Here is a 12,245-nt window from a genome sequence, read left to right as displayed (position 1 = left end):
TTGGTTTGTACTTTCTTATCCTGGTCTTTCAGCAAGAATACTTGTATTCTGCAACCTACCTTCCACCTCCACCTCCCCCCTGTGTTTGTCCTCATGATAACTTCTGTCCAGAAACAGCAAGACTCTGTGCTGTAGAAACCTGCCAAAGCTTGTCAGCTGTTGGCAGCCATAGGATTGTAAGTGGAACCAAGTCATTTCAGCAGGACATGGATTAAGTTGAACAGTCACTAAGCATATTGTATGAGAATTGTATTATTATTACATGATTACTGTGTGTTGTTGTGTGTGTGTGTGTGTATGAATAAACTGTTGTTTAGGCTTACTAGAAAGAAAAAAAACTCAATTTAGTGCCTGAGCATCCAATTTTACAGGAGGCTCATTTGTTGTCACAACCCATTTTTAATTGCACTCTGTATTCCCAGCACTTTTCTTCCTACAGAAATTTATTAAGGAGATAAAGATGGAATAGTTAATAATAATAATAATAATAATAATAATAATAATAATAATAATAATAATAATAATAATAATAATATAGTTTGATTCTTAGAGCTAGGACTTAGTGCCAGAAAGCTGCTTGAGTGCATAGATTAATAATACAATTCTACTAAGCAGAGCAACAGGTGGAACATCAGGGACACTCTGAAGTATCTTTTTTCTAATTGATGGACGCCTCTCAGAGAACCTAGCAAGGAAGGAAGGATTGGTTTTTATTTTCAAATCTATGTGCAAACTGTAGATAGAATGGACTCTTTGATTCTGATCATCCCAAATAAGCACTGGTATATATGACATCTTGTCTAGTAATTACTGGAATTGTAGTCCATTATAGCTGGAACATTATGGGAAAAGCTAGGCTAGAACCCAAAGTTAATACTAAATTTGAAAAGATATTGATTTATTTATACATACAAAATTATGTAGTTGTGCAACTCACAGTAATTTCAGATGTGTACAACATTAAATATCCACAATTAAAAAACCCACAATTTAAACTTTTCCCTATCCACAAGGGCAGAAACAAAACCAGGCATTTGATCAGCTTCCTTGATAGTTATGACCTGCAACTTCTGTTTTGGTGGGGCAGGTAGATGTAATTGGGGAGAGGTGATCCATCAGATAACCCCCATGTAAGGGCTTTACAGCTGATAACCAGCACCTAGAAGCAAATTGACAATTAATTCAGCTCCCTCAAAAGAAATATAGATTTGCACATGCATGCCACTATGTTTTGAGCCAACTGAAGCCTCTAGATCAGGGGTGTAAAACTTGCAGCATCATGCAGCATCTTGTGACGTATCATGACTTTTCCCCTTCACTAAACCGGGCATGGATGTGACCAACACGTGACGTCTCTGGGCCGTGGGCCGGGAGTTTGACATCTTTGCTCTAGATGTTCTTTAAGGGCAGCCCATATAGAGTGCATTGCAGTAGTCCAAACTCTAATCTTAACCCAAATGAGAAGTGATCAGGGTGTGGTCCAGGAATTGTATGCTTTTAAATGTAAAAAGGAATCTGCTCCATATTTTCAAAAATATGTATTTCTTAACAGTATTTTTTACAATCCCCATATGATCCTTTAACATGAAAAGAGCTCTTCTAGTTGTGCTTTACAAAAATGGATGTGCTTAAGCAATTGTGCTTGGGTATGATTCAATAATATGATGGTAATTTTAATGCCCCTCTAATTGAATATAATATTGTTTATTTGGCAATATTCTCTGTCTGGCCTCATAAGTTTCATGCCCTATGAAATTATCAGTGCAGTATTCAAGAAGTGATTTCTTGAACGTCTTGCCAATGATACAGTCTCCTTTTACTCCTTCCATTTTAAAGTGAAGACAAAATAGGTGGCATAATTTTTCTTTATTTACCTAGGGGATGCTTTCCAATATAACAGCCGCTAACTACAGTTTAGCTTTCTACACACCCAGTAGCAATTTTCCTCAAATTGTCCTTGGTTTGTTTTCTAATGAATATATCATTCAAACCTAGAGTGATGACTACTCTTCTTCAGAAGAAGATTAAAATGGAAATCATAAAGAAGCTTAAAGGAATCAAGATTCCTGCTCTGGCTTCTCTTGACCATAAATAATTACAGAAAATAAAAAAGCACATGAGTTTGCTTGTAGACCAACATATGGGGATGAGGAGAGAGCCACCAGGCCTATGCAAAACTATGTTAAACTGTGGTTAGCAGCAGTGCTTTGTAAATGTGTTTATTTTGCTTTCAAAAGAAAAGATCTACAAATAGTGATAAATCTAGTTTGCTTTTCAGATTGATACATAAATAGTAGTAAAAGTGCTGCAAGCCATTTCTTTCTTTCTTTTTAAGTTATTTATGTAGAGAAATCTGTTGAGATGCATACACAAGTCTTTGCCTCAACTTAGCATTTCCTTGTGTTTTCTTATAGATGAAACCCAGATAGCACATATTCTGTAATTTAAATTCCCTCTCAAAATACCTGTTTAGTTTTATGTAATGTAAACAATTCATGCAATCATAGAGAAGCACAACTACTAGGTTCTGCTGCTTTTCATCATCTAGCACCAAAGAAGTAACTGGTATTGTCTGCTGTATTTGAGTGGCATAATCAAATTAAATACATGCAGAACAGAGGCATTGTTAATCAGTAGAAAATCAGGCTTGGAGATTAAGATTCAACCTGTTCTGAAGGGCTTGCATGTCTCTTGTCAGATTTCCACCTAGGAGTGTTTCTTGATCTGGCATTACTTTAGGGTGGTGGTGGTTCCAGATAGCAGTGCTTACGCAATCATATTCCTAGTATCAACTACAACTCCATTTCAGGATCTATGCTATTGCAATATGGGGCTACCTTTAAGAGAATCTGAAAAAAAAATCAGTTGCTACTCAATACAGTAACTAGTTTATCAGTACACAGTACTGTGTTCACATCAGTTCTATACTGAAAGATCCATGGTGTTGTTAATGCCTTCGGTGTCACCTCATTATCCTGCCAGGCTATTACAGCCTAAAGGAGTAGCCCTTCTAAAGAAGCACATGTTTGCAGTAATCCAAATGTTATATTAGTGGAAAGGACTCTTCTACTTTGTCAGTGCCAGGATACGAAATGTACTTCCTTTGCCGCCTCTGCTTTAAGAATATGTTGAGATGAAAGGTTTAAATTCAGAGTTTTAACTTAAGAACATTTTGATTTTAATATTTTGTTTCATATTTGCAACTATTATATGTTCAAGCCTTATATGAATTTCTCTTATTTGATTTATTGTTATTTGATGTGGTATTCTTTTTTTTAAGGAGGGATGTGAATTCAGTACTTAATAGCAGAAATAATGATAGATGATTCAGATGTACCAGCTTCTGCCTACAAGAGATTTCACCATATCTAGCCTACAGCTTTCAAATCTATAATCACCTCAGCAATTTGCTAAAACTTGGTGTATGTACTACTTTAAAGTAAACAAACTTTTGTTTAAGATGCTGGACCTAATGATCCTTACTCATTTCTTTTTCTATTTATAAGGGAATGGACAGGATATCTTAAGTAAACTCTCATGATATGGGCTCACCATAGGAGACAGGGAGGAGAAAAGGGAGAACAATTAGATTTGCTAGCAGGGGATTATGGTAAGAAGTTGTACTCAAGAATAGTGAAAGACAATTTAGCACGATATTATGCGAGTCAGAATATTGTTCTCCAAAATTACATATTTAAATAAAAATAAATGTTTAGTAATTTCTAAAGTTATTTCAGTCCTGGTATGTACATTTAGAGTTATATTTACTGTAAAAATAAACTCAAAGGACAGATTTAAAGGGCTGTCTGCTTTAGGTCTCCCTGAATCTCTCCCTCTCTATGCTCTGTACGCCAGAACAATCCCCTGCTGTTGCCAGTCTCTTGTGCCCATTCTGCTTGCTATGGTCATAACTAAAGCAGCAACTCCCTGTACTAGTGTTTTTTCTCTGCACAACCTGAATGGATGTGACAGATAAGCGTTGGAGGAAAGGTAAAACTGGGTCTTAACAAGCAATGAATGGCATTGTGGAGACTGCAGTGCAGTGAGATGCTGTCCTGCCACTTGGGCTTCCTACCGTTGCTTGTTGGTGGGAGGCAGTGGAAACTGGATGTTATTTGAGATTGTGAACACCATTTAGGGAGAGGTGATCAAGTTAACATGAATATTAAGATATTAAAATGTAATTTCTGTAAGGAGGAGGATTCTCATGCTGTTGGCCTTGTTCTCTCTCTGTGAGTGTTGTGCCTATCTGGAATGGAAGCAATTACTACAAATGTTATGTAGCATGGTTTTACAAAGAATAATAGTAATTTGACTTTCTTTGACAAGGGAAGCATGCGTTTCCATGAAGAAGAATTAAAAATTAAAACTGTATTCAAAATGAAATATACTATCTATAGTACCTACAGTTAGCACTAAAGAAGCAGCCTGATCAAACATGATAGTTGATTGGAAACATGCTTTATTTTTTAAAATTCTTCTTCAGAGAAACACATTCTTTCCTTGGCAGAGAAAGGTAAACTACTACTCTCTTTGCTCACTTTTAACTATTAAAACCTGTCCTCGTTTTTGTGTAGTTGATATTACAATTATTTGTTTTGTGTTGTCATTTAATGATATCTTGTTTCAAGCCAGATTCTTAGTCCTGTTGTTATTCTCCAACAAATGGTTTGGAGGGGGGGGGGTAGACTTTTTCTTATTGCTACATATCCTTTTTCAAAAAAATTAGGCTTTCGGACATAGATCTTAGAAGCCTTGTAGCTTCTGAGGTTACCACCCAAATACATAACATTTTCAATTTATTATTTATTATGACTGAAAAAGGGACATGTATTTCAGATTAGATAATTTTATTTTAATGTATTTTTTAATGTTAAACCTTTCCTCAGATAGGTGGATGGTGATGGAAAACAGAATACAGGGAAGCTTGAGATCAAGCACTAGATCACACAGATGAGAAGGCACAAGATGAATGTAAATGTGAAAATATAGGTAAAAAGTTGAGTTTCAAGGCATAAATAGAAGATTGGAGAAGTTAGAAGCAGATGAAAGGTAAAAAGCAGGTTCTATTATCTGTTAGTGATATATGCATAAAATATCTCTTAAGGCAACCTGGGAATGCAGTTGGTATAAAATATAGCTATTGGGATGTTAGCATGTAGGACAAATATTGCAATATTGGATCAATTGTCCGACTAACCCTTCTGGATGGTGTTTGAGAAGGAAACAGCTCTATGGTGACAAAGGGGAGTAATGACGTATGCCATGTGCCAAAGGTGCTTTTTCAAGAGGCAACTAGATTTTCTTTGTTTTTCCTTGAAGACGTTTCACTTCTAACTCAAGAAGTATTCTTCAGTTCTGACTGAAGAAGCTTCTTTTGTGAGAAGTGAAGCATTTTCAAGGAAAAAAACAAAGAAAATCCAGTTGCCTCTTGAAAAAGCAGCTTTGGGACAACCATGACCTGAATGACTGAGAATCTCCATAGACATGAAGTATGCCATGCGACTGATTGGCTGCTTTGCTGCTTTTGAAAAACAAATTCCACATGGGATGATATATTTAATTGTATGAGCCCCGTAGAAGTTATTTGTCCTAGATTCCATAATTTTAAAATAAATACTACTCCTGGTCAATAAGGTCATAATTAAGGGGATTGTCTTAGAAAGGTTGAAAATACTCTACTTTGGTTTTCTTTTTGAGACAGAACCAGAGGGTTGTTTTTTTTAAAAAAAATGTGGGAGAAATCCAGACATCTGGTTACACTGAAGCTTAGTGCTAAGACACATGATAGAAAGACAACATATGTCAGACCCAGAAAATACCCTGGAAATGAACATTGAATAGCAAGGAAATGGGGAAATATGGTAGGATGGTTCAACTTGGATGTTGCAAAGAAAAAACAAGTTGCTGGTTGATCTGCCTTGCTTTCAGATTGTAGTCTAATAAAGGAAGTCAGGATGACACTAAAAATGATCTTTTAGGTGGCCAACCTAAAAGTTCTACTCTTCAATAGGTAAAACATCTGTTACCTGATTATTTAAGTTAGCCATTTTTTGTGCTGACTTTTGTGCTGATTTCATGTGACAACTATAGATATGTCCTAATTGGTATCTGTCTTCATGCATGCTAGTGGGTGTTTGTTCAATCTGAAGTTCTGTTTGTGTGGAGCTTGTGATATAAAAGTTGCTGAGTTTTGTGTCAGGGATACAGTATATTATTTCCTTGTCAGCTTTAGATTTGTAGCTAATGCAAATCTTTGCAAAGATAGATAGTTGGTAAAATTGAGGAATTTTTGAAATAAACTAGGCTGAGCATATAGTTAGGTCTTTTTAAATGCAATAGTTGGTGCTTGCTTCTTTGCCTTTGCCAGTATTACTTTTCCATATAGGCAGTCCTCAACTTTATGAACGTTCATTTAACAACTTTTCAAAGTTACAACATGATTTAAGGTCCTTGTGCTTAACCACCATTGTAGCATGGTCCCCATGGTCACATGATCAAAATTCAAGTACTTGGCAACCAGCATGTATTTATTGTGACAGTATCCCAGAATCTGATTGTCATGGAATTTGTTCTTTTTCTCTTTTAGTTTGTATCCATGTAAGCCAAACTGATAAATATTGGATTGACTAGTGTGTACACTTTAAAGGAAGAATTAGAGTAAATATGAAGGTAACTTAAAATAAGCCATGGACCTTTACTTTTCAAATATTGCTAATCTGAAGCAGGCTGATAAAGAGACCAATGTATCCACTACTTGGAAATCAATAGATTCTGGAGAGTCAAAAAGGTTTCTTTAAGAAAGTTAATCTGGTTTCTTTTTTATGTTTGTCAATCTGAAGAAAGCTAGGGAAGTGATGCTGGCCTCTGGGCATGATCCCAGGGCATCTAAGAGCTTATTAAAAGCCAGCCACTCCCTGGAAGTGGTAGCTTCTGGGCAGACCTGCTCAACTGGGCTGTAGCTGAAGTAGAACAAAATCTGCAGGTGCAGTAGGTATTGTATTAAACTGGAGGCAATAGAATAAAATACCTGGATATGCAAGTTCAGGGAGCACAGCCTCGGAGACAGGATGCTTCTTGTTTTCTTCATTAATGGATATAACTGGTCCTGGAAAATTGACCTAGAAAAGCTGGTAGCTGTTTTCCACTCTTGAGGTGAACTAATTGTACTTTCATCCAGTATTGTATAATTGTTACATTTATATGGACCAATCACCTGATAGGTGACACCCTTCAAAAGAGGATGAGTGCAATAATCATATTGGAGGCGATATAATTCTAGGTTTTATGCAATGTTGATTGTTATCATTGTTAACAACATTTTGTACAATGCAACTGGTATGAAATAATACTAGTGTGTCTTGGCATATCATTTGGAAAAAAAATCTGGCTAAAAATGCATAGGTTTCATAATATGCCTCTTAAAGCAGGCTATGTCTTCTGACATTCAATTCAATTTAGTGGGCAAAGGCATTGATAAAGTTTTAGTAATTACTGCTCCCATATTTAGATTTGTCTGTAGAATTCCAGTTTGTCAGATTTTTTTTTCATTACTAACAAATTATAGAGATTTAGAAATATACAGTGTCATTATATCGTGCCTAATAGAAAAGAGATAAGCGAGGTTGAGCAGAGTGGGTGTTCTCTGAATCCCATCAATTAAGCAGTTTCATCTAATAGGATCGAGGAAACAGATCTTCTCTGTTGTAGCTTCTGGAATGCTATCTCCTCAGAAATCCAGATGAAGACTGGTTATTCTCCCAGACTTTGGGCTGGGTGATAGTTGTACCCCAGTTGGATTTTTTTCTGTGGAGTAGTGGTTAAGGTACCAGGCTAGAAACCAAGAAACTGAGTAATAGTCCTTCAATAGACAAGATATATATCAGGCTGCTCAATATTTTTTTTTAATTTAAGCCATCCAGAATCATTGGGAGTCGGACAGTCTCTAAATTTTAAATAAAGTCAATATTATTGCTTTCTTTCAGATAATGTAGCCAGGTTTTTACATATTTTTAGTTATTGTTCATACAGCACATCTCCATTTGCATATCTCATTTTAAATTACATTTGATGAAGTCACTGAGTTTTAATTGAAAGAGACTTTACATTTTAACATCCTGATAAATAGCAAACACTATTTGAAGACTAGCTATACTCCAAAGTTGTGAAGTTTTTACACAATCCCTTCCTGTGTGCTTTTCCAGTTCCGCTTGCACAATCATTGACTTACGTGTAACACCTTTTGAAGCACTCTTTTGTCCTCCTTAATGTCTTCTAATCTCCTACTTTGGTGGGATGTTACAAGTCTGAGCAAGTCTGCCAGTCTAGGCAATTTTGGGGGCAAAAATACATCAGTTTAATGCTTAATGTCTTAAACTTGTGATTCATAGGAAAATAAGAATTACTATATTCTGGATCACTTCTGTATATATTTAGGGATTCACGCTGTCAAGAGCTGGAATGTTAATCTACCATTGAACATAATTTAGCAGATGACGTGCTATGTGCTGTAGGGAAATAAAGACCAACTTTTTATCTTAGCTTTTATTGTTTTCTTAAAAGAAAGTAGCCAATTAATCATTTGCTCTCCTCCTAATAGATCAACAAAATGCTCATAGCTTTCCTTGACAGGATAATACAGAGAGAACTTGCCTATAAAGTTGCTAAGAGTCGGACACGACTGAATGGTTAAAACTAACTATTGGAAAAGTACTCTGATCAAAATTGTATCAGATCCATTATTTTTCTTTTCTTTTCTTGTTCTTTCCTTCCCATTTTTGGAAGTTAAAATAGAACAGATAATACTATACTGAAGTGGGCGCCATTTCCTTTCTTTACTAAAAGTATATTACAGTAATTATTCCAAAGTGTAAACCATGTTAGTTGATATAGAGCAGTTATGATTCTCTAGTCCTGCAGATTTAAATAGTTCAGTGAACATTTAATCTGCATCTACAGCTAATCCTCAATTTATAACCATTTTTTCAGCAACCATTCAAAGTTACAACACCACTGAAAAAGGAACTTACAACTGGTCCTCGCACATATCACTGCTGCAGCATCCCCACGGTCACATGATCAAAACATAGGTGCTTGGCAACTGGCATATATTTACAGTGATTGCGATGTCTCAGGGTCATGTGATTGCTATTTGTTTCTTTCACATCCATCTTCCCACAAGCAGAGCCAATGGGGGAAGCCAGATTTGCTTAGTGATCATGTGATTCACTTAACTGCTGTGATTTGTTTTAACAACCATGGCAAAAAAAGTTGTAAAACTGGGTATGACTCATTGAACAACCACCTTGCTTCGTAATAGAAATTCTTATTCCAATTTCAGTCATTAAGTTGAGGATTACCTTTACTCTTTTTTGATAACATTCTAGTTCTTAAATATATTGTCTCTCTACAAATATTCCTGTCATTTTGCAAAAACTTTCAATAGTTTCAATATAGCTTTTCTATCTTCCTTTAATTTCATTTGTCTATTAAATATCTTCTGTGAGTCCATCTTAGCTATACATTTTTTAGTGAATGCGCTAACTTTAAAAATATTTTTCTTTTTGTTTGTTTTATTTCTTTGTTAACATTTTCGATTGAAATAATGAAGACACTTAACTTTTTCCCATAGTTCCTCAATTGTAATTTTCCTCACATTCTAAGCATTTTCAATTGATTCCTTACATTGATCTTAAGTTTGACTGCATGTCCCCCGGAATATATTTTGCTGGCACTTGTTTCTCCCTTTAGTTTTCTAAGTCTACTTTGTATATTTGCTTCCAATAATTCAGTATTTTCCATCATTTGTATCTAAAAATGTTTGAGAGACTGAATTGGACTTATCTATTTATTGTTTATCATTGTGGAGTCAATTTTTTTATGTCCATCCAGAGATATTATTTGTAAAGTGTATATTGCTTGAGGCAAATATTAGTAATAAATTAAGAATTCTTTTCACAAAACCTGATTAACTTCACCATATCAAATTCTTGGTTTGATTGCTGTCTTTCATTTCTTCATTTTTTGTATTCCAGTCACTCATTATAATAATGTTACTGATGTTACGACTTCACTTTTTGTATTTTTGTGTTAATAATGTTACTGATGTTGCATCTAACATCTTGTGCAATTCATTGTAAAAATCCTTGAATGTCTTCCTCCGTTTCAACTGTAGTAGGAGACATATACTGCTTAATTGGTTAGTTGAACAAATATTTAACTGCATACATCTTTTTTGAGTATCACTAGCATTTCATTCCTTTATGTGAACTCATGTTCTGAGTAACAAACTATATAATCTTTCGAGTTAGAGTAAAGAATCATAGAGTTTGAGAGACTTTACAAATCATGTAGTTCAGCCCCTGTTCAATGTGGAAGTCTATGCTTGAAAACCTCTTGTGAAGATGAATTCTCCAGCTTATGAGAAACCTCTTCTCTGCACTGACAACTTACATAATCAAGAAGTTTTTGCTGATGCCTAGCCTGAACCTGATTCATTTTCATTTTAATCCATTAGTTCTGCTCCTGCCCTCTAGAGCAATAGACAATAAGTCCATGCTTTTCCCCACTCTTTATATATTTGACCATCAAATTTATTACAGGCTAAATATATCCAGATACTTTAAACATTCTTCAGAATAATTGGTTCCCAGATCTTGGTAGTCCTCCTATGAACTTTTGTCACTGTCCTTCCTGAGTAGTGATGTCCAGAAATTGACATGGTATTCTAAATGGGCTAGTAAAATACTGTGTATAGGGCAATATATAATTTGGACTGTAAGCTGCTATAAATATACCCCCAAATAGCATTGTTTTTTTTTTAGCAGCTGCATCAAACTGCTCACTCATGTTTAACTTATGGTTGACAAAGCCATCCAGTTCTGTTTTATGTGCATTACTGACAAGCCAGGGTTTTTCATCTTATTTTTTGGTCTTAACAACTGCCCAGAACAGAGTATTCTTGCAATGAATAGGAACCAATTGCTATGGAGAAATATTCCTCATTTTAAATGTTTCCAAAAGTCTAATGAATACCAAATGGTTAATATATTGGATATAATAATTTGATCGAAATTATAAAACAGGCATGGTTTTTGAGTAGCAAAAGCAAATTTCATGTAGGGCAGACCTATGCGACTAAAAATTAGCCATGTTCTTAAGATCATGAAGATATAACAACTAGAGTCCTCCCTTGCCCAGTCATTCTGTCCATGCTTCATGCTCCCATGCACACACTACAGCTTACCCCATTCTCCTGCTGAATAATTTCACAGGGCTTCCTAGCAGATATGTTCTTCCGCCCACCTTCCTTGTATTGCTTTAATCTCCAGATCTTTCCAAACAAATCCATGTACTGTATTTTTCGGAGTATAAAATGCACCGGAGTATAAGATGAATCAAGATTTTGAAAAGGCAATTTTTTAAAAAAAGTTTTTGCACTCTCAGGTTTTACAGACCTCCCAAAAATGGCCTGTTTTTCACGAAAACAGACCCAGTTTTTGTCAAAAAAAAAAAAAAAGGTATGCATAGCCTTTTAGGTGGCTTATAGAGGGCTCCTGAGGGCTGGGAGGGGAAATTGAGCAAAAAAATGGCCAATTTTTCGCTCATTTCTGCCCTTTCCAGCCCCCAGGAGCACTCTGGAAGCCTCCTAAAGGCTATGCACAGCCATTTTGGTGAAGGGGGTGGGGTTTCGGGAGGCAAAAAAAATGCTGTATTCAGTGTATAAGACGCACCCAGATTTTCAGCCTTTTAAAAGTAAAAAGGTGTGTCTTCTACTCCAAAAAATACAGTACCTTTAGTTGTCTCTTTGGGTTGTTGCTCTCTAATGACATTCTTGGATCACAAATCATCCCAAATTTTTCTCTCATTTCTCCATTACCATATCTAAATCTCTCTTTCTAAAAGTCAGCAGAAATTAAGATTATCTGTTCCATCTCTTGTTTGCTGGATGACCAGTTTTGCTTCATGATCTGAAGCAATCTTGATCCCTAAGAATGTGCTTGGGTTCTGATGAGTCTTTTTTTCCCCAATCCGGAATATGTGGAATAAATTAATAGGACATTGGAGGCCTGCCCTTAGGTTTGAAGTGTTCATTGCCACCTGTTGTTTGTTTTAACGAAGAATATGAAATCATAGATCACTTCACAGATGCAAGAGAAGTTTGCAATTAGAATGGTATTGTCTAGCTCTGTTGCAAACCTTTCTTGGTATTGAATGCTGATTCTGATTAAACAAATGGTAAATTG

At 35.6% G+C, this 12,245-nt stretch overlaps 1 protein-coding gene across 2 annotated transcripts in view; it reads left to right on the top strand.

Annotated features, from left to right (window-relative positions):
• Positions 1-12,245, top strand: part of TBCD (tubulin folding cofactor D) — a 159,330-nt gene that overhangs the window by 65,279 nt on the left and 81,806 nt on the right. The window lies entirely within an intron of this gene.

Source organism: Thamnophis sirtalis, unplaced genomic scaffold (assembly GCF_051295495.1).
Source record: "Thamnophis sirtalis isolate CommonGarterSnake01/CBP01778 unplaced genomic scaffold, rThaSir2_p1.2 scaffold_3, whole genome shotgun sequence".
Classification (NCBI taxonomy): domain Eukaryota; kingdom Metazoa; phylum Chordata; class Lepidosauria; order Squamata; family Natricidae; genus Thamnophis; species Thamnophis sirtalis.
The sequence above is the reverse complement of the archived record's forward strand: the minus strand, read 5'-3'. Positions and strand labels throughout refer to the sequence as shown.